Source organism: Dipodomys spectabilis, unplaced genomic scaffold, assembly GCF_019054845.1.
Source record: "Dipodomys spectabilis isolate Male_0828 unplaced genomic scaffold, ASM1905484v1 ptg000303l, whole genome shotgun sequence".
In the NCBI taxonomy this organism is placed as follows: Eukaryota; Metazoa; Chordata; class Mammalia; order Rodentia; family Heteromyidae; genus Dipodomys; species Dipodomys spectabilis.
The window spans coordinates 1,610,204-1,632,728 of NW_024870980.1; positions in this window are offsets into that span (position 1 = coordinate 1,610,204).

Here is a 22,525-nt window from a genome sequence, read left to right on the forward strand (position 1 = left end):
GCAGTTGTGCTATTCCATTACTCTGAAATGTTCCTGCAACCTGCAGTTGCAGGTGGCTCACGCCTGTAATCCTAGCTATTCAGGAGACTGAGATCTGAGGATCATGGTACAAAGCCAGCCCTGGCTGGCTCTCCCCTCTGAGCAGACTCATACTGATACCAAAGACTAATTTGAGGAGAAGATGACAGAGGATAGAGGTGGCTAGCAAAATAGCTACCACTCTTCCCAGAACAAGCCGCTGACTGTGGGTACAGGAGCAGAGCAGTTCCAGACAAAGGGGAGGAGAGCCCTAAGAGATATCAAAGATAACCTCACTTGAAAGCCAGAAGGCTGTTATTGGGATGGGAGAGATTTGTAGGGGGTCTACTAAAGAAAGAGTTGTAAGTGGGATCCACGAATGGAGATCAAAACACTGTTTGCCAAGCAACGCCCTCAGTCCAGCACAGAAGACAGGTGCACCTGTCTTACATTACCTGACGAGGGATTCCAGCCAAGGGGCATCTAGTACTGCACTGATAAACTGACATTGTAGTTATTAAAGCATGTAATTTTTGTGCATTGTATCAATTCCCTGCACATGCAAAACTACTTGAATTACACTTGAACTACACCCTAGTCTTTAAAAATGTAGATTGATTTATTTTATTCTGTGTTATTCTTTAAGATACAGTGTCATTATGTAGCACAATTCTATTGCCTACTCTCCCAAGTGTTTGGATTACAGGTGTGTACCTCCATGTCATCCATCATACTATTATCTTCAATTTTCCTTATGTTTTAATACTTTATTTTATCCCTTGGCAGTACTGGGGTTTTGATTCAGAAGCTGGTGCTTGACAAGCAAGTGCTCTATCCCTTGACCCCTGCTCACAGTCCTTGCTCTTCATTTTACTTGAGATGAGCTCTTATTGTATTATTTTCCTTGGGTCATTATCAGACTGTGATTTAAATATTTAAAGTTTTCACAGTAGAGGTCCTTCACGTTTTTAGTTAAATTAATTAATTCCTAGTTTTGTTGTTGTTTTGCTTTGTTTAGATTAGATTAGATTGGATTTTGAGGCTAATACATATGAGATTGTTTTCTGGATTTCAGCCTGGATTTTCCCATTGTTGGTAACACAAAAAAACTACTGATTCTTGTGGGTTTTTTACCCTGTTACATTGTTGAAGGTTAGCATCACCTTTACTTAACTTGAGGGATGAAACTATAGGGTCCTTTAAATACAGGATGATTTCATCTGTAAAAAGGGATAATTTTACTTCTTCGCTATTTGGATCCCCTTTATGTTTTTCACTTGCCTATTGCTCTTGCTAGAACGTCCATTACCATATTGAAGAGTAGTAGAGAGAGTGGACATCCTTGTCTCATTCCTGATTTTAATGTCTTCATGCTTCCACCGTTAGGAAAATGCTAATTATCTCTATCCTATATATGCTCTGTATTATATTGAGGAATGTTCCATGCATTCCTAGCTTATCAGACTTTTTTTAATCATCAAGGGGTATTAGAGCTTGTTAAAAGCTATTCCTACATCCCTGTAGACGATCATGTGTTTCTTGTCCCTGCTTCTGCTGATGGTTTGTGTTATGTTTATTGACAAGTGTATTGAATACAATTGAATCCTAAGATGAAACTTATTTGGTCATATCATATGATTTTTTTGTTAGTTGCTGAAATTGTTTGGTGAGAATTTTATTAAGAAGTTTTGTATTAATGCTTATCAAAGAGTTGGTTACATAGTTCTCTTTCTTTGGTGAGTCCCTATGTAATTTGGGGAAGGGTCTAAATCTAGCTTCATAGAATATGTTTGATAATTCCATTTCCCTTTCTATTCCATTGAAGAGTTAGATCTCTGTATTGTATGTTCTTTGCAGGCCTAAATTTCATGGTGCATTCATTGGGTCCTAGCTTTTCCTGGAATGGGAAGTGGTTTATTGACATTTCATTTTCTTTACTTCTTATGTGTTACTTCTTGGTTCAGATGGAGTATAGGAAAGCATCAAATTCTCCAGGATTCTCCAGGTGATTGGCATAAGGTTCTCAAAGTACTCTCTTATAACATTCTCAATTTTGCTTATATCTGTTGTGTTGTCTCATTTTTGTCTGTAATTTTCTCTATTTGGGTGAGTTCTCTAATTGTTTTTTGGGTTTATTTATTATGAAGGTGATATACAGATGGGTGGGTTACAGTTATATAAGTAATGAGTACATTTTTAACAGTGTTATTACCCCTTCCCCATTTTTTCCTGCTTCCCCCTACCCTGAAGTCCCATTCCTACGAAGTTGTTAAGTTCATTTCTAACATAGTTTCTACTGTATATCAGTGGTGCTTTGGTTAATCTTTGTCCCACCATTTCTGTGATTTCCCTTCCCTTCCCCAAATCAGGTTAACATGTATAAGACAAAGGGTACATAAATCGAAAACAGTGACTACAGGGAATAAACCAAAGGGTAAAAACTAAATAGAAATAACTAAAAACCGTTCACTATACAATCATCTTGTATCCATTTCTTGGACCTCATTTCGATAAGCATCATTTTATATGGTGATATACATATTGCTATTGAGCTATTGTGAATATCCTAGACATATTCTAGTTTTTCCAAATGAGTGGAAAAGTGTACCCTATGATACTTTGGGTCTGGGTTGTTTGACTTATTATGTTTTCCAAATGATTCAATTTCCTTACAAATGGGGCAATGTCATTCATTCTGACGCAAGCATAGAATTTTGTTGTGAATATATATGACAATTTCTTGATCCATCATTGCTGGGTCATAGGGGAGCTCTATTGATAAACCTCTATACTTCTTTACAGAATGTTTGAAGAAGTTTAAATTTCCACCAATAGTGTAGTAATGTTCCTTTTGGGCCACATCCCAACCAGCCCAGCATCTGTTATTATTAGGTTTCTTCATAATGGTCATTCTAACTGGGGTGAGGTGGAATCTCAATGTTGCTTTGATTTGAACTTCTTTTATGGCCAGAAATGTTGCATGTTTCTTCATGTGTCTATTGGCCATGCATATTTGTTTTTTAGAAAGGTCTCTCTTTAAATCTTTAGGCCACTTATTAAGAGGGTTGTTGTTTCTTTGAGGATTTTTGGGGGGGATTTAACTTTTGGGACTCTAAATATATTTGAAATATGAGGCCATTGTGTATTGTAGAGCAAGTAAAGATCTTCTCCCAATCTGCTGGGTTTTTATTTATCTATCTATATAAGTTCTCTTCCTAGTCAAATTTGGTATGGTTCTGTCAAGTCTGTTAATTTATTTAAAAAACCATCTCTAATTTGTTGATTCTTCCTGCATATTATTTTGTCTTTATTTAGTTATTTCTGATTTAATTTTTTATTTGTTTCTGTCTACTGCTTTGGGTTTGGGCTTGTTCCTGTTTTCAAGGAGCTTGAGGTACATAATTAAAATATTCATCTGAGATTTTCCAATTGCTTGATGTTGGGACTCAGAGTTTACAGTTTCCTCTAAGTACTGCATTTACTGTGTCCCAGTAATTTGTCTGTTTACTTTTGTTAAATTCCAGAAACTTTCAGATTTCCATTCTTATCCCTTCAGTGTCCCATTGGTCATTCAGCAACGTGTTATTCAGTCTTCATTGGTTTGACTTTTTTTTTTTTGCTTTATCTGTTTAATTCTAAGTTTATTCTCTTATAGCCTAACAAGATGTGGGAATTCAAATAATTTTTCTTTCAATTTGGACAGAATTTCTGTGTGACATAAGATGTGTTCTATTTTGGAGAATCTTCCATGAGCTGTTGTGAAGAATGTATATTCTGACGCTGAACATATATTCTGTAGATGTCTGTTAGGGCTAGGTGGTCAATGTAGTTATTAAGCTTGCAGTTTCTCCATTGAGTTTTTCCTGGGTAGGTCATCCATGGATGACAATGATGTGTTGAGATGTGATTTTTTGTTTAAGTAGTATTTGGTTGATGAAGTGGAATGCTCCAGGATTCAGGGCATTGATATTTAGACTTGTTATATCCTCCTAATGGAGAGTTGCCTTTATCAATATGTAATGTCTCTTCCTACTAATTTTAATTTGAATTCTATTTCATCTTATGTTAGTAATTCAACTGTGGCCTGTTTATGGTGTCCCTTTGCTTGAAAATTTTCCAACCAGACTTTCAGTTTGAGTATGTATTTGTTTTTGTCAATAAAATGTGTCTTTTGTAGATACTACATGGATATGTCTTTTCTTTTCTTTTGATACTCCTATCAAATCTGTGTCTTCTATTTGGAAATTTAAGTCCATTGATAATGAGAGTTAAGACTCAGAAATATGTGATATGTCCTGCTATGTTATACACCTGCTGTTAGGAGAGTCCAGAGGAGACTGGCTTACACCCTCTTTTAATATGTTTCTCTCTAGTTCCTCCTTTTTTACTTACACTTTAAACTGGCCTCCTCTTTCTACTCTATTGCCACCTCCTCCACCCTCTCTGGATCCAGAAGTGGGGGGTAAAAAACCTGGAGGATCTAACAATAACTTAAAAGGGCTGGCAGAAAAAACTCGCAGCCGAAAAACTGCCACTGACCACCTGCAAGTTACACCAACAAGATCTTAGCCTCGGGTCTTGGCCCAGGGGGTCTGAGTATGGGGGAAAACCTGTCAGTCTGAGGGGATGGCCGCTAGGGACTTCTTTCCCTTGTCCCAAGATGACTAAAAATTCTCTTCTGCCTTGAAAGGCCCCTGGGTCAACGTTTACAGAAATCAAAAAAAAAAAATCCTCCGGAGGTGAGTAAATGGGGTTCGAGTCCCCTGGTAAGTGTATTTGAGTCCCACTTGTGAATGGTGATGAGATGTTGCCCCATTCACTGAGAACTAATTTTGTCTTTGTGGCCACTTCTTTGTCTTGTTTACTTCGGTGTGTTTTCGTTATGTTTTCTGAGGTAGGGATAAACTGGGGGCCCATTAGCCCCCAACTCAGCCTTTGGTTATTGTCTTGTCTAGTTCTGTTTTAAAATTGGTACCAGTTTTAAATATACATACAACTGATTTTAATTTTTATGTGCTTTAAGACCTGTGTGTGTTTTGTATGTGTTTGTAAAAGAGTTTAAGATAAAAATTGTCAACATTCTATAACAATTGGGTGAGTTTAAGTTTAACATGCAAAAGATTATGAGGTTTGGACATTACCAAAAATTTAAAAAAATTTTCACATTGTTTTAAATGACTTTTTAAGGACACTTTAACTTAAAAATAAAAAATCTGGTATTTTAAAATACGTAAGGCTGTTTACACTGTAATCAAGATATCTGGCTTAAAAATACATTGGCTGTTTAAAATTTAGTTCTCTTTGCTCAACATTGAAAATAAATATTAAACCTTTAAATATAAAAGTTTGTTTACCACTGTCAAAAACATTACCTGTTCTGTCTGTCTAAAACTGTGTATTTTCATTCAAAAATCCAAGAGATAAAAAACAAACAAACTTATAAGCCAACAACAAAAACCTATCTTTAGGGGCCAAGTAGCCCAGGTTTGTTCTGTCCTTTTACAGTAGAGATAAATACTAAAAACATGCTAATAAAAATTAGTGATGTGATGATCTGATTACTATTGCTAAAACTGCCCTTTGGACTTAAAAAGAGGGTTAAAAACATATTTGAACAATGTGACTTACTTTCAATAATGTTCTATAATTAGGATATGTTTCTAAAAGTCATAAAGATGTTAAGTCTAACTTCTTGGTACAGGAATGGTGATTGTAATTCTTGCATTAAAACTTTGTCATTTAAGTTTAAAAGTTTTAATGTGTATCTGTTTTAAAACAAACAGCCAAAAAATAATAAGTGACCCTTGGTCTCAAGATTTTAAAGGATTTTTTAAATGTAACTAAAACCTAAAATATAATATAATAAGAGATTAATAGGAGGCTTAAAAATTAGAAATGGATTTCTGGAGGATATAAAGTTTAAAAGTAAAATTGTTCTTCCACGAAGTGGAAAAACAATGATTATCAAAATAATTGCTTAATTGCTATTCTAGTTTACTTATATAGGTTTATTAAGTTTCCAGCAAGCCCAAAATAAAACACAAAAAATTCTTACTAGTTTGTCTGATGTAACTTTGGCTCTTAATATGTTTCAGGTAAGAGCATGCTTAAAAGGTACTTCTATGTTGACCACCTTATTGCTTTTAATTGGAGTAAAGTGGCCTTTTATAAGACTCATTGACGTACAAACTGATTCAAAGCAAGCCCGGGCAGAAAATGGTCCCTGTGAGACTGTCACCTCTACTCAGCCAGCAGAGTGCTAAAAGTGCAAGCCGAATTGCTTTGGGACTCAAAGTGACAGAGTGCAAGCCGTGAGCTGTAGTGCTGAGGGTCAGCACTCAGGCCCCAAGTTTGAGTCCAGTGACCAGCTAAGGGAAATGCAAATAAGACATTTATCCCAGTGTAGAGAAGACATTCCTTGGACAAAAACAATGGAAAAGCATCCAGAGGCAGTAAGCCACTGCTTGGATGGCAAAAATGTCAGATCCTAGAGTCATTTGTGCATGGCCCTTCAAAAATTGGTCAGAGCCAGGAGGTCATGGGAAGACAGTTTGTAAGCATGCCTAATGTCCATGACTATCTACCTTGTAGGGACAGGAACTTGTCAGTAATCTGTGATAGTACTAAAAAGCTAAAATTATAAAATGTGGAGGATGGCTTCAAATCCAACCCCTGTATGTGCCAAAAACCCTAATTGGCTATAACATTTGAGCTAACACCAGCTACATAAAATTTATCTGTTCATAAAAAAAAGTTTGTAAGCCTGAAAGTGTGTTTCTATTAACATATGTCTAAAGGCTTGCACAGGTGATTTAGACATTTTTAGGGTCACTAGAGGTGACATTCCTAAAGATGCTTTTACATATCAGAGTGCTAAACCAGCTACACTGCTGTAGCCAGAAAAAAAAAGTCTGTGCATTTGTCAAAAGTTAAAATATTGTTCTTCATGACATCTAACCCTGGTAACCTCTTTGTAAAATAGACTAAGGTTATAGGTTCCTGGTTAGGTAGGATCAACACCCCTAAGTCAGCTTTAAAAAGTTGCAAAAGATAAATCTTCGCCCATCATCCCTTTTTAAACCAAGGGACCAGAGTTATTAAAAAAATGTGGCAAAATCGACAGAAGATAAAAGCATGGAAAATAGTAGTACAGGCCTGAGCCCTCTATATCTGCCTAAAAATCACCCTAATTAAAAAAAAAAACTATCTAGTTAAAAAGGTTGTCATCTTGGTAAATTGTCCTGGGCTATTTCCTAAATAGTCTTAAAATCTAGTGGGGCCACAGCCTGCCAAGCCTATGTATTACTTGTATCCTTAACAGTCTGTGTAGAAATTTATAGCTCGGCAAGTTTTGTGACAGTCCCTTGGAGCCACTAAGAGACCCTGTTGCTGCTGCTGCTACAGCCTGACAATCACCTAAAAAAATCTACATCGTTACCCTGACCACCTCCACCATGAAGAAAGTAGACTAAACTGCCTGATTCCTTCTTTTGGATGGCTTCGCTTTGTCCATGTTACCATATACCTACTCTAATTTTATTATGGCTACTCCTCTTGCCGGGGAGACTAGCAAACATTGTATTTCTCATTCCCTGCACTGCTTTGCCACTATGGGACTTCCTAAACATATTAAAACTGATAATGGTCCGAGATATGTTAGACAAGCTTTTCATAAATTTTACCAGATTTTTTACTCTACCGGTATTCCCTATATTCCTTAAGGACAAGAAATAGTTAAACAAGCCAACGGGCTGTTAAAACATCAAATTTTTAAATCAAAAGGGGGAAATTATACCACTTCTTTCCTGTTAATATTCTTCTAATGCTTTATTTGTACTACATTTTTTAAGTTTGGATTATAATGGCCTTTCCACAGCATAGCAGTTTTGGGGGGGGGGAAGAGAGCAAAGAGGTTTTGCCCAAGTTAAGTGGAAGTATCCTTTAAGAGGTGTTTGGCATGGGGCCCTATGCGGTTTTAGCATGGGGTGGAGGACATGTTTGTGTTTTTTTGCAGGAAGAAAATAAATCCCGCTGGTTGCCTGAGCATTGATTTAGGATTGTGGAGTCTCATTCAGATGACACAAACGCTGACACATTGGGCTTACATGCCTTATCCCCGATTGTGGGAGGGAGTTGAAGTACTCATTCACGTCAATAGATCAGCATACAGTACAGCCCCAATCCCTTCATCCAGCACACCAAGATCAGAAATATCTCAGCTTCAGGCATTGGAACTCCTTTATGCTTTACCACCAGCTCTAAAGGCTCCATTCCAGGCTGTATTCTAATGTTAGCCAGGACTCAAAAAGTTTGGATCCAACACAAAAATCAAATATACAATATACAGATGACATCTTTACCAGCTGGGCACCCAGTTCATGCAAATTCTACTCCATCCTATATGATACCGCGTTGCATTAATTCTTCACAAATAGTAGTATCTACAGGAGAGCCTCATCCAATAAAGTGCAGACATATACAGCCATTTGTTACCAATATTTCTGGAACTAACTCTCAACTAATGAACTGGGCTGGAGCTAATTTTACTAATAAGTACAATCTTGGACTTTGGTGAATGAATGGGCATCCTCAACATCATGTTTGGATGCTGGTGGCTACACTCAACAACATAGCCTGACCCAATTCATCCTTTAAAAAAATTATGAGTTGTGTATCACCACCCTATGTCATTATGTATGGACTGTTTAATATTTCTGTTGGAGCTAATTACTTTAATGTTTCCTGCTATTAATTGTTCTTTTACTAATTGCTCATATAGCCGCATAACTAAATCCATACTTATTGTTAGACAACCATCATTTGTTATGCTTCCTGTAATTATTTCTAAAACTTGGTATAAAGATTCTGGCATTCAAGTGTTAAGACAATTAAAAGAACTAATGCGCCCTCATCGATTTTTTGGGCTACTTGTAGCTGATGTTTTGGCCTTTATTTCGTTAGCTGCCTCCACAGCGGCAGCTGCTGTGGCACTAAAACAAAATGTACAAACTTCCCATTATCTTAATTAGCTTGCTCATAATACTACATAAGCCCTATCTCTGGACTCTAAAGTGACAAAAACTGCTAAAAATTGTTCAAATAAGTTCAACACTACATCCCTTCCCTGACTTATGTTAAAGGATTGCTAATATCATTGGTTGTCCTGGGAATGCTTTTGCTAATGGTTTTTCTGTGCCTTCCTTATATTATACATACACTGCAAAATTCTTTTATGAGTTTAGCCAGCCAGCTACATAAGATCAAGCTCCATATAAAAAATTCCCCCCGAGAGGTGTTATAGCCAGAGACAGGTAAGAGGGGGTGCCAGTCTAACCAACCTAAGACAGGGCCTTCAGCTTCACTCTAAAGAAGTTCCTTATGAGGGGTAAGACAGACAAGGCAATCCACCCAACCTAAGAAAGGTGGGTTCACTTCTTTAAACAAAATGGGGGAGATATTGGGAGCATACAATAAAGTTTAAAGCTCATCTTGACCCTGGTGCTCACTTGCAGACATGTACAAGGAACTGGCTTACTTAAAAAATACCAGGTGCCAGTGATTGTTTTGCTATGTCTGTAGAATTTGTTTTACAGTCTACCAGTTGAACTTGTCTTGTTTTTACTACACTCTGTTTTCATTAAACTTTTCCTTGTTTTTTGGGACTATTGTAATCTTATGTTACCTCTTGACTTTTAATAGTATATATTAAAAAAAGTTAAAAATAAACGGTACTGCAGTCTTGAGCTGCAGACCTCCCCACCCCATCCTTTGTCTTATGTCTTTATTTTTCCCCATCCTTGCCCCCTAATTCAGGATTTCCCTTCGTTGCTGGCAGGCTCTGGAACTTTGTCATTAAATATTTTTATACATCATTTAAATGTAAAGGAGTGTTTGGCTTGGGACCATATTCACAGTTGGTAGTTGTTCATAGTTGTCAAATATGATGTAGTAGTCATATATCATATATCATATAGTCATATAATATGTTAGTTGTCATATATCATTCTAGGCTCTCCTTTTTACTATATCAGCTAAGAAATCTGTATTTATTCTGAATGTATATCCTTTATAAATAATCTTTTCTCTATGGAAGCTTTCAGAATCCATTATTGGTATTTAATGATCTTCTAATGGATTATGATGTGGTAGTGGATTTTCAGTTCTAGAATTATCTGTTCAGTGTTCTAAAGGCTTCTCTTCTCTGAATGAGCCTATCTTTTTGGATGTTTGGCATGTTCTCTGCTAGAATTCTGTAATATGTTTCCCTTCCATGTAGTTTCCTGCTCTTCTCATTCTTTATAACTATCTCCCCGAAATTTGCTCTTCTAAGTGAGTCTTGAAGTTCTGGTAAGATCATTTCTTATTTCTTCGATTTGTCCTAAATGATTATTTCCTCTTTTGTATTAGACCTCTTCTGTCTTTGACCCTGAGATTATCTTCTATGTCATCTATTTGCTGGGGAGACTTTCTATTTTGTTTTTGATGTCCCTGTCTTCTAATTGTTCATTTTTTAGGGCTTCTATCTCTTTATTAAAGCTTTATTTTAGGTCTTGTATGTACTTTCTTTACATTTTTTCTTTGGATGGGGGGGTTGCAAGGGTTTTCTTAGTTGTGTCTTCTCTCATATCTTTTAACTAGGCATCCATTTTTTCCTTGGATTCTTTGCCTTCTCAGAATTTATTTATCTTTCTGTTTGTAGTTTCCATTAATTAATTTGCTAATCTTTGGTTGGTCTCATCTTATTCACAAATTTCCTTATAAAGGTTTATATCTTTCCATTAGTCACATTTTCAGCAGTATTTTTAATGTATTTTGATAACTATCTTCTAGTTCCTTGATTGACTGTTCCAATGCCTGGTTATTTACTGGGTGAATTATACTACCTTGACATAACTTCTTTTGTATTTTTCTAATTTGTTCTGCCCATTTGGAAGTTTTCTTTTGAGGAATCTATGATCTTAATAGGTAACTCTCTATATTCTTGGTTGATTTGCCAGGTGTTTGTTTGGTCTTTTGTTTTGATTTGTTTTTCTGGAAATAGGTTTTTGTCCAGACAATTAAATGTGGGAGAAGAAATCAGTTGTGGTGAGATGTTGTGATGCTAATACTTATGGGTCCAGTGACAGTTTGGACTGTCCAGTGGTATGGTGAACTCTCTCTGTGTATTGATGTGTAACGTTCTCTGATGTACAATTCTGTTCCTGCTTTTTTCCATGTGGCCCATTTATTTCCACACTGCAGATGTGCTTTTGAATATTTTGGCCAACACAGTCACAGCAGTCACCTGCCTGGATGGGAAACTTTCTCATAAATTTCTGTTTTCTTGTGAAGACAGTATAATAGTCTTATGAATTGTATGTCTATAATTATATCTATATTTATAGCTGTATATCTATAATTATAGCTGACTTGGTGTGACCCTCTAGATGTGGAGTACCTTAGAGGACTCTAAATCTCTGTTTCATTAGAGATTGCTATGGTAATTTTCTGTTGTTATTCTGCTACTGTTTTTCCTCTTCCTCAAATTTATTTTTTATATTGTGGATTTGTTCACATAATTTAGGATTTGTGATGGTTGTGGAAGTTATTTTTGTTTTTCTGTTTGTGTTCCTTTAAGTAGTGATTTCAGGATTGTATGAAGAAACACAAGGGACAGAAATGTATGTTATTATGTTGAGAGAAATAGAGAAGATATTTTAACCTATTTGCTACATGTAAATTAATATTAAGCAAAGCTAATTAAAATAATTATTTACTCTTTAGAGGATGAGTATAGTACTCTTGGATATTTTGGAGGAAAAGACTTTAGACTCATTACAACTGATGCCTTACATTGAAATTACTGGCAAAACGTCTTTTTGAGAAAGAAAAAAGTTCCATTTCTTTCATATTAGTATTATAAAATCACAATATCTTCATGTTGAATTGTTTTTCTCTGCTATTTTCAATTTCATTCTTCATCCTTTAGCTATTTAGGGCCTTGAATGACCACTTCCTTAAAATGCCTATATTGCTTGTATTGTGATGTAAATCTCAGTAATATTAATATGAATTTATCTCTGAGTCAACTTTTAAGCTACATTCCTATGAAATTTATGCATTCTCTAGCATGAGACCTGACTATTTTACTCTATTCTACGTTTTAATCAATTAATCATTCTCTTTAGAAATATTTTCCCAACTTTTATATTGCTCCTGTAAACATCATGTGTTTCTAGTACTTTTACTGAAGTTAATATAATGTTTGGAACAGGAAGGCAATTACCCCCATTATCACTTTAAAGTAAAACCTTGGGAACTATTTTATATAAATAAAAATAAAAAAGTGCAATGCACATGTTTATACATGAATAATATATTATTTAAGTCTATTTGACACAACTACCACAGCCATTCTCAATTGACTTAAAGGCAACAATATATTTTGTTCAAGAATATCACTCATTTTTAGAAAATGACTAGTCAATACAAAATCTATATTATATTTGAAAGTTAAAAAATGAAAATTACACCCAGATTTGCTGTCAATATCCTGTTTCATGAATACAGTTATTCGGCAAACAAGGAAACAAAAAATAAGGCTTTGTCACATAGAATGAAAGTTGTAGAAGCAGACTGTCTTTCCTTAAAGTGAGAAGTACCTGCAAATCGTGTGATTTATTCAAAGAAACTATAAAAATTCATAAAAGGATTTGTGATCAGAAGTGATAGGTAAGCAAAGTAGCTGGAAAACTGTATATGTGAATTGAGCTTTCAATATAAGATTACAAGCTTTCAATAAATAAGCCTATAGAAAATGATTCTGTATCTCTAACACACATAGTGTTCTACATTTTCCCACCAACTCCCGTTCTCTTACCTCAGTTCTTCATCAATATTCTTCTATTTCATGATGTCAATTCTAACTAAAATAACAAGGTGGGTGTTTTTCTGGTCTCTATATCCAATACATTTTAGTATTTTGGAATAGTAGTATGAATTCATGGTGTTTGACTTAATGTCAAGTTTGAAGATAATGTATTCAGTGTACTGTTAATTGGCCTGAAGCATACAAAAACACAGTACACTAAAAACAAGGGACTTGATCTGAGGGAACCATACAGGTCCAGGCAATATCCTGAAGCAAAGAAAAACCAATGGAGCAAATATCAATCAACTATAATTACAATAGAATGGAACTGATCTCTGATGTGTCTGGGTGGCAGCTGTGTGTGTGTGTGTGTGCGTGTGTGTGTGTGTGTGTGTGTGTGTGTGTGAGAGAGAGAGAGAGAGAGAGAGAGAGAGAGAGAGAGAGAGAGAGAGAGAGAGAGAATTTTAGTGTGGCTTCCATATTTACAGTCCATAGAGGATTACTTGTTAGGGAGGAGGTGCTCATATCAGAGCTCTGATACCACTGTCATCACTTTTTACTGTGAAAAACACTTGCTTAATCTCTAATTAAATAGGGAAAATAAACTAACATCTAACGTGATTGTTTTGACAATTAATTAGTATATTGAAGCCCAAAGGGAGGAATTGGAGATCAATACATCTTTTTTCCTCTCTTCTGAATATTACACAGCAATAGCTCTGATTTCAATAGTCTCCTGCAATGTACTGACAGCTGACTTGCTAATATACTTAATAACATGAAACATACGATAGAGAAATAGATAAGCCAGCAAGCACAAAGAACTAGTGAGCAGGGTTGCCCCATCTTTTAGGAATGTAATTCCTTCATATGAACTTCAAATTTTGTGGCTTTCCCTGTGTGATTAAATGGTAAGAAAGTACTGTAGAAACAAGAATTCCTTTTCAGCCAAGTAGAAAGAGCTCATGATCCCATCCTCATGTTGCAAATTTACATTCCACACAGACTCTCTTTTAGAATGCTTTCATTTAATATACGTAGGCAACTCATCCTTACCTGTGGGAGCCAGGAAAAAAGTTAATTTTCTTTGTGTATTAAATTACGTAAATTAATGTGCAAAGGCATGATTTGTATAATTACAGAAGTTTGTAATAAATGAAATTAGGGATCATGTCACAACTAAAAAATATAAATAAAATCACATAACAAGACTAGAAGTAACAGCATTTTGTGCATGAAAACATACATTAGATTAGTCGCAGAATTTTATTTTGAGATAGAATTTATATTAAAGTATAATGACCTTTACTAAGAGTTGAAACATTTTATTGAAAAATATTTATTAGAGATACTTTGCTGCATAATTTTAGGAATACAGGTGGACCCATTGCAACAATGAAATGTACAAGACATTATGTCGAAAGATGAACTTTACAACTTTGGCTAGGAGTGGGGAGGTGGAGATTTTTCCATCTCCACCCTTCCTGAATGGGAAAGGGAAATAAAGAGTAGGCAACAATACTTGATGAGAAATTTACTCATTACCTTCCACAAGTAATTTAACTCCTCAGTAGGGTATTTTCACAATAAAAAAAAAAAAGAAGAAAAAATTCAGAAAAATGATCCCTAAGTAATCATTTTTCTTATTATATTCCTATCTCCATGTGATTTACCTCCAATTTAGAAATCCAGATATAGAATTTAATTTGATTTAACCAAAAGTATTATTGAGTGTAAGATTCTTATACTCTCTACATTCTTCACACTAAGATCTTCAAATATGGTGAGTTTGAAATGATTAGTCTCTGTGTGAACTATGATAATATTATTTACAATGTGAGTGAAGTGTTTAAAAAGTAGCATTTATTTTCGTTGAATTGCTCTGAAGAGACAATAATTGATATAATCAAAGGCTAAAATGATTAGATTTAAAATTTAGAATTCAGGAAATGTTTTTTACTTCACTTGTTACTGGAGCCTTCATAACAACCTCATGAGAAAATTTATATTGATGAAGCAAAAATTCCAAGGGATGGATATTTACGAATAGGAAAATCATGTCATTCTGAATAGGTAGAGCTACATATATCAAACATAAAAAAATTTAGCTTTTAAATACTTAATTGCAGGGTGAGTACTTGTTCTGAAAGGAGATAAAATTGCATTTATTTCAAAAAGTAAACCAAAGTATACATTTGAATACAAGACAATGTTTAAATATCCCTCATCCAAGACACGATATACTGTTGTTTTTCATGCCAATTATGTTCTCTAAAAATACTACAAATAATAGATTAGTAAACCTAAATCATTGCTTTGTATGGAAATAAAAATTTAGTTTCCTAAAACTCATGACTATAACTTTTTCTCAAACAATTAAGAAGTAACTGTTTTATATTTTTTGTCATGGAATATTATTTGATAAATTTTTATTCATTAAGTTAATTAATTGGCCAATAACAATATAAATTATGCATGAACAAAGTTTATCTAATACAAGTATTTCTTTCACAAGACATATCATGGCTCTCTTAAAGAATATTGGAAGGCAGTGTGTTATTTATTTATTAATTTTTAGTTATTTTGTTAATGGTTATTATGTTTCAGAAGTGGCAGTTTCATTATACTCTTTCCAAAATATATTTAAAACATTTGATTATACTCCTTCTATTTCCTTTTAATTACTCCTTCCTCCAAAGATCTTCTGTTTTTCACATCAAATTACATCTTTATATATGCCCATGTAATCTACTTTGGAAAATTTAAGGTGAACTGCAAATTAATTCAATATGTACAGTGGATTAACAAGACGAACAAAAACGAGTATTTTTTGCTAACTTCTGAATTGAGCTATTATTATTATTATGGTTAGGGTTAAGATCCCAGACAGATTTTAGAGTTAGGGTTAGATAAATAGAAAATTAGATTCAACACAGGATGACCCATTGCAACAACGATACTCACAACACATTATATTGAAAAAGAACTTTTCATCATGGGGAATGAAGAGTGAGGGAGCTGGGAGAGGGAATGGATAGTGGGACAACAACACTGAAGCGGGTAACACTTCTCAACAAGAAATGTACTCATTACCTTACACATGTAACTGTAATCCCTCTGTAAGCCTCATTAAAATAAAATAAAATTTTAAAAAATAATGAAAAATAAAACTTGAGAGGAAATAGAAAAGCACTTTTGAAAATTTAGGTTCAAAACGCAAGTAAAATTTAGACCTAAAAGCTGAGCAAGAGATAGGATAAATGTGAAATAGAGGCTAGCTATTAACATTATGATTCGGTTATATGTAGGCTTAGGATTAGGCAAGGTGTTCCAGTTAGAGCTGGGGTTATGATGAGAAAAAAGATGTAAGCTATTGTGTAAAACTGCAACATATTTCAAGAAGAATGAATGGCCTCAAATTTAGAATGAATGAAAACCAGTGTCGGCGTTATTTTAAACATTCAGGTATAATTTGGTTTAAAGTGTGAGTTGCTGTTTTAGTTCTTCTTAGGGATAGGGAAGGATAAACTTTAGGGTAAAATTTAGTTTTCCACTAAGAAGTAGAAGCAAAACATGTGATTGAATAGAGTCTGGACAATTTTCCTTACATTAACCATTTGGTGTTCAGTCAGATTGTGATTAGGATTAGGTTTCTGGTTAAAGGGGTTGAGGATTGAGTAAAGAAATGGATTAAACTGGAGGCTCACGCCTATTATCCTAGCTACTCAGGAAACTGATTTGTGAGGATTACAGTTCAGAGTCAGCCTGGGAAGAAAAGTCTCTGAGAATTTTATCTCCAATTAAGCACCAGAAAATCAGAAAGAAGTGTTGTGGCTCAAGTGGTAAAGTGCACACCTTAAACTAAATATCTCAGGGGTCGTGTCCATGCCTAGAACTCAGGGATAGTGCCCAGGCACAGAGATCAAGCCCCACAACCAACAAAAAAAAAGTAATGGGAAAAATGTTAAGTAAATCTGAAATTATTTTAGGTTCTAGGAATTCAGGAAAAGCTGGGATAATGTAAGTACAATGTATTTCATAATATGAGGATTTGAGATCAATGGGGATAGGATTCCTCTTATGGAATAAGATAGATTCAGAGATAAGAATTAGAAAACCTGTAGGGTTTAGGAAAACCTGCAATTTATTTCAAGAATTACAAGTGGAATTTTGGTTAGGATGACACAAAATGAGCATTTTTCATAAATTTTAGAATTGGGATACCATTAGTGTTAAGGTTATGGTTAGGATTCCAGCCATGGGTAGGGTTAGAGTGAAGGAGAAAAAAAATGAAGCTCAAATTTAAGGTAAATTTTAGAATAAGCCTGGTAAGATTTAGAATGAATGTGCATTAGAATATTGCTATTAATATTAGAATCTACTTGCAGTTAGGCTTATATTTATTCTCAATGTTCCAGTTAAGATTAAGTTTAGGGTTAGAAAATGACTAAGATACTAGAAAAAATGGAAACCTTTGTTTGGAAGTCTTATTTGAATCAAGTTAGGATGAATCAAAACTAGTGTACGTGTGTTAGTATTAGTATTGACATATAATTTGGATTAAGATCAGGGTCAGTATTGTGTTCTAATTATGATTCGTGTTATGAATAGGAAAGTTTTAGTATAAAATTGAGTTTTCACTAACAAGTAGAATAAAAAATGTGATTGAATAGTAACTAGAGCATTATCATTATATTTATTTGTCAGTGATCATTCTTATAATGATTAATGAAAGTTTTCCAGCCAGGTTTAGGTGGGGAGTTAGCGTTAAATAATGTACAAGATGATAAGTTAATCTGAAATTGTTTTAGGATACAGTGGTTCAGGAATAGGTAGGATCAATGGAACCTACAGTAATTTTCCTGATAAGAGAATTTGAAGACAGGTAATATAATGGTTCATGTTAGGGAACAAGATAACTTCAGAGGTAGAGTCAAGAAATTTGTGGGAATTACGGAAAATTGAAACACATTTCCAGAGTGCAAACTGGAGTTTTCATTAGAATGAATAAAAACTAGAGTATTTTTCTTAAACATTAATTTTGCGCTATCATCAGGTTGAAAGTTAGGTTTCACTTCCAGCTGGGCTTAGTATTAGCATTAGGGAAATGGAAATTTTAAGGTCAAACTGAAAGTAAATCTTCTAATAACAAGTCAAGTTAGAATTAGGATGACTATGAACTAGGACACTGCTATTAATATTAGGATTAGGGTATGATTAGTGTCAGGGTTAGCCTGAATTTCCAGTTAGGGTTTGGGTTAAGAAAATTGCAAGATATTGAGTAAAACTACAAACTATTTTTAAGAAAGATGAGTTGGATCAAATATAAGATGAATAAATCTAATGTATTTTTGTGGTTTTAGAATCCAACGGCAATTGGTCTAGGGTGAGGGTTACTTTTCTAATTTATGAACTAATGAATTAAAGGCACAATTATTTCATTCTTACAAACCAAGACAGTCACGATTTGGGGGAAAAACTCAATTTTCTACATGAAAATGTGTCAAATTATTTCCAACCAGGATTAAATAATTGTGAACAGGTGGTCATTTATTAAAATTAGGTATGTTGATAATACAGCTTTCAAAAATATCCAAACACATAGGATAGGAATTCAGACATGTTATTGGGAAAACAGATATTGTACTTACTGTACCTGGGAAATTGTGTGTGTGTGTGTGTGTGTGTGTGTGTGTGTGTGTGTGTGCATCCACCACAGGTTTTCAACTCAGGCCTGGGTCCTATTGTCAGCTTATACTGTGCAACTATGGCACTAAACCACATAGGCCCAGGTTTTCTTCTGGGTTTTTAGTAGTTAATTTGAGATGTGTATCTCATGGACTTTCCTGTCTTGACTTAATATTCTGATCCCCAGCAATCCTTGGGTTAGTGTTACTGTGGGTGGTACCACAAACAGGCAGTTCAATAAACTGGGAGCAATATGGAAGTATTTGTGCAAGATACAAAGTAACCAGTTCATTAATGTGGGAGTAACAATATCTCATTAGATTGCCTTCAAACACACTGTTTCTGATGTGTTTAACTTAAGCCTAAAGCATAATCAAACCTATTAGCCTCAATATATGAAGTAGCACATATTTATGGTGTAGAATATGTTCAATGAACTAAATCTGGAAACAAAAGTCTTTGCTGTGTTTGCAGCAAAAAATAGAAATGAAGTCTAGACTGGAGGCCTGTAGCAAGCAGCAGAGCATCTGTTTAGAGTGAGTCCAACCCCCAGGACCATAAAGAATTAGAAGAAAGTGAAATTGTAGGAGAAAGAAGAAAGGAAAGTAGGAGGGAGGGGCAAGAGAGGAGGAAGGGCATAGCAGGAGGGAGAAGAGGAGGGAACAGGTAGAAAGTAGAGGGGAGGAAAGAAGGAAGAAGGTAACAGGACCCTGGGGAAGAGGAGCAGGACAAGAGGCAGGAGGAGGAAGATAAATGCAATATAACAAAAAAATGGTTGGAAAATATTTTGCATAAGTGATCTGGATGTGCATGGCAGGATTATTTTCTAATCAGAGAGACCGCTAGCACAGTGACAATATGGGTGATACCTGTTGTTCGGTCATTTTATTCTCTTTCTTCAGTGAGGAGTTCAGAAGAAATCCTGAGTTTGGTGTTTTACAGATATACTTCAGGATTTCTTTTTCATGAATCAAGCATGGGAAAGAACTAAATGCAACCTCCCTTAATTAAAAAAGAATAGAAGCTGTATTTATTTGTATTCCTGTGCATGAAGAAATCCTGGAGATTTCTGGTTAATTCAGAAGGCCCCATGCAAAAATATATGACAAGAGGAAAGTAAAACTCTTTTTAAAGTATAATAGGTTATCATAGATGAAAAGTTTTAGTGGACGTTTTCGGGTTTTTTTGTTGTTGTTGTTTTGTTTTTGCCACTTGTTCAGTGCTCCAAGGATATGCCCTGAAGCCCTTTCCAAGTCACCACTTGAACATCCATTTCTGTAGTTCCTGTGGGTGTGGGTGCCTCCTCAGTTCACCCGTCGAGAAGTGGGGGCCCCTCCCTTGTCGTGAATGTGCAATAAGTGGATGTGTGTGCATGCTCCCAGCATTGCCATATGAGCTTGGCCCACCCTGTCCACCTAACTGCCCAGTCTCAGTTGCTCCATTTCACGCAGGAGCTGGCAGCCATGGGGCTGCAGTTGATGCCACTGCTGCCCTCTCCTCCTCCAGCTGTCTGGTACTGGTCTGCAGTGGACTTGAGTGCATGTGCCATCCCAGGGAGACTCTGTTCTGGGGTCACTGGCTGACCCATGGGTGTGGGGTGGGCGGACAACATGTTTTTACACTGCAGAGTCCATGGGAGAAGGAAGATCGGGGATGCATCTGTCCCCTTGGGGCCAGGCAGCCCAGGCTTGGTTCACCTCATCAGTCTTTAAGGTGGTCTGGGGACTGGTTCCATGTGCTGCCCCCTCTGCCAGCAGGCTTGTGACAGCTGCAGCAGCTCAGCAAAGTGAAGCTCCTTCAACATTTCTGCGGACCTCCATTTTCTGGTCTCTGTAGACTCGTCTACAGGTCCATCCATGCATATGCCATCAGTGCCAGAGGAGCCTGGATTTGCAGTGCACCAACTGCAGCACCAGGGGTCCCAAAGCCCCATTGACTTTGCTTTGAAGCCTCCTCCATCGTCCTTCTGGGCCACATGGGCCCAGCTTTGGGTGCCATTCCGGGTATGCTCCATTTGGAGGCAATGGGCTCACCCCCTACTCAGGTTGTTCTCCAAAGCAGGGGAATGGGTTTGGCCTTCGCAGGACTTGGGGTCTGCCCTAACTTCTCCCCTGGTTTTGGCACCTGAGTCTGGGTTGCTTGGTTTGGTCACTGATGGAGCCTTGTTGGCTGCAACCCACTGCAACAAGTGCTGCACCTACTGCAGCAGCAATGTGGTGTTATGGACCCCCTCAGGGTCACCACACAGACCTCTGATGTGTCTACGTGGGCTAGGTGTGGGTTTGATCCCAGGACAACCATTAGGAAGTGCCACTCCCCTTCATGGTACAGCAAGCAAGAGGTGCCACATATAATTTCTACTTTCTAATATTATCCTTCACTGAGATAAACAGAACTGGGAGATATAAATAAGTTTTATAAAAACAAAATATATAACCTATATCACTTCACCCTGTTAAACCACTGTAATATTTTTTATCCAGTAGGAATTCTGAATGTAATTACTTATTTTACTTTTGAATATAACTAATGTAATAAATTTTGTGTGTATTTTACCATTCGAGTATAACTTCATTTGCACTATTTACATACATATTTTTCAATTTCTGAGATTTAATCATGTGTTTATGCATAAGAGTTTTGTTGTACTTTTATTTCAGTTTGCCATTATGGCCTTATAAATACAACCAATAAAATACATTCTTGCTAGTATCAAGTTCAATGATTTTGGACTAGAGACTCAAGGATATACCATTATATATCATACAGTAATGTGTTTCACTCCACTTCATCTGGCATGCTGGTCCCTCTGGTGAATTAGCATCCTAGTGGCAGCCTGCCCAAATCAGGTCCTTGCAGGCACCTCACCTAGGACTGTGGGAGAAGATCAAGGTGTGCCTGCTGTTGGGTTAGGGAAGCAACAATGAGGCTGCTGAGTGAATGACATTGTGCCACTGATTCACATGTAGCGCCTGCCTGTCCCGTGAGTCTGGGCCCTGAGGATCTGCCCCTGGGAGCATACACACTGTTGGACAGGGGCCACCACCTAGGAAGGAGTGCAGAACAAACAGAAGCCACTCTGTGGATCAGTTGTACAGTATTTATCCTTCGTGGAACAGGGAATGATTCTGCTTGCTGTGGGGAGAACACAAGAAAGACAGGCCCAGGATTCGTGATGCCAACTTTGTGCTAAGGCTGGCAAGGAAACATTCCCCCACGCACTCTCCAGCAGGCCCAGGATTCGTGATGCCAACTTTGTGCTAAGGCTGGCAAGGAAACTTTCCTCCACGCACTCTCCAGCAGGCTTAGGAAGCCCTTCCATGCTCCTTGTCCATTAATTAGCAGCCAGGGACACTCACATCCGGTACTCCTGGCTTCTCTTTTGGGTTTGTTTGTTAATTTACTCAGAGAGACCCTCCCTCAGACAGCAGAGTTATATTCTGGGTTTTGTAAAATGTTCTGCATCTGAGCATTCCCCGTGTTTGGTTTTGTATTGTTTCTTGTAAATGCATTGTGAAATTTGTGTTTTAGGTGTTGAGGTGCAGGAGTAGGAGCCAGATTATGAACATAGTTTCCTAAAAACTTTCATCTAAAATGAAAACAGATTCTCTTTAAAAATGCCTTTCCAGAAATAAATTTGAGAAGGGAAAAGTCTATTTTCTCATGAGATCAAAGTGTGCTATTTTTATATGCATGCTTTATGCATTCAAAATACAATTAAGTAATTCACTATCTAGGAACAATTGTCCAGACCTAAGAATTAAGTGTCTTGGGAGCGAGAGGCAGGGTTTTTGTGAGCTTTATCCAAAGGGAGGGAAGAAAGTTAAAATCTATAGATTACTTTGTAGAATCAAAATGGTAATATAAAATGAGAATCACAAAAAAAACCCTCTGGGCTCTTCGGGGTCTTTTATTGTTCCATATGAACTTTTGGACAGCTTTTTCTATTTCATTGAAGAGTGACATTGG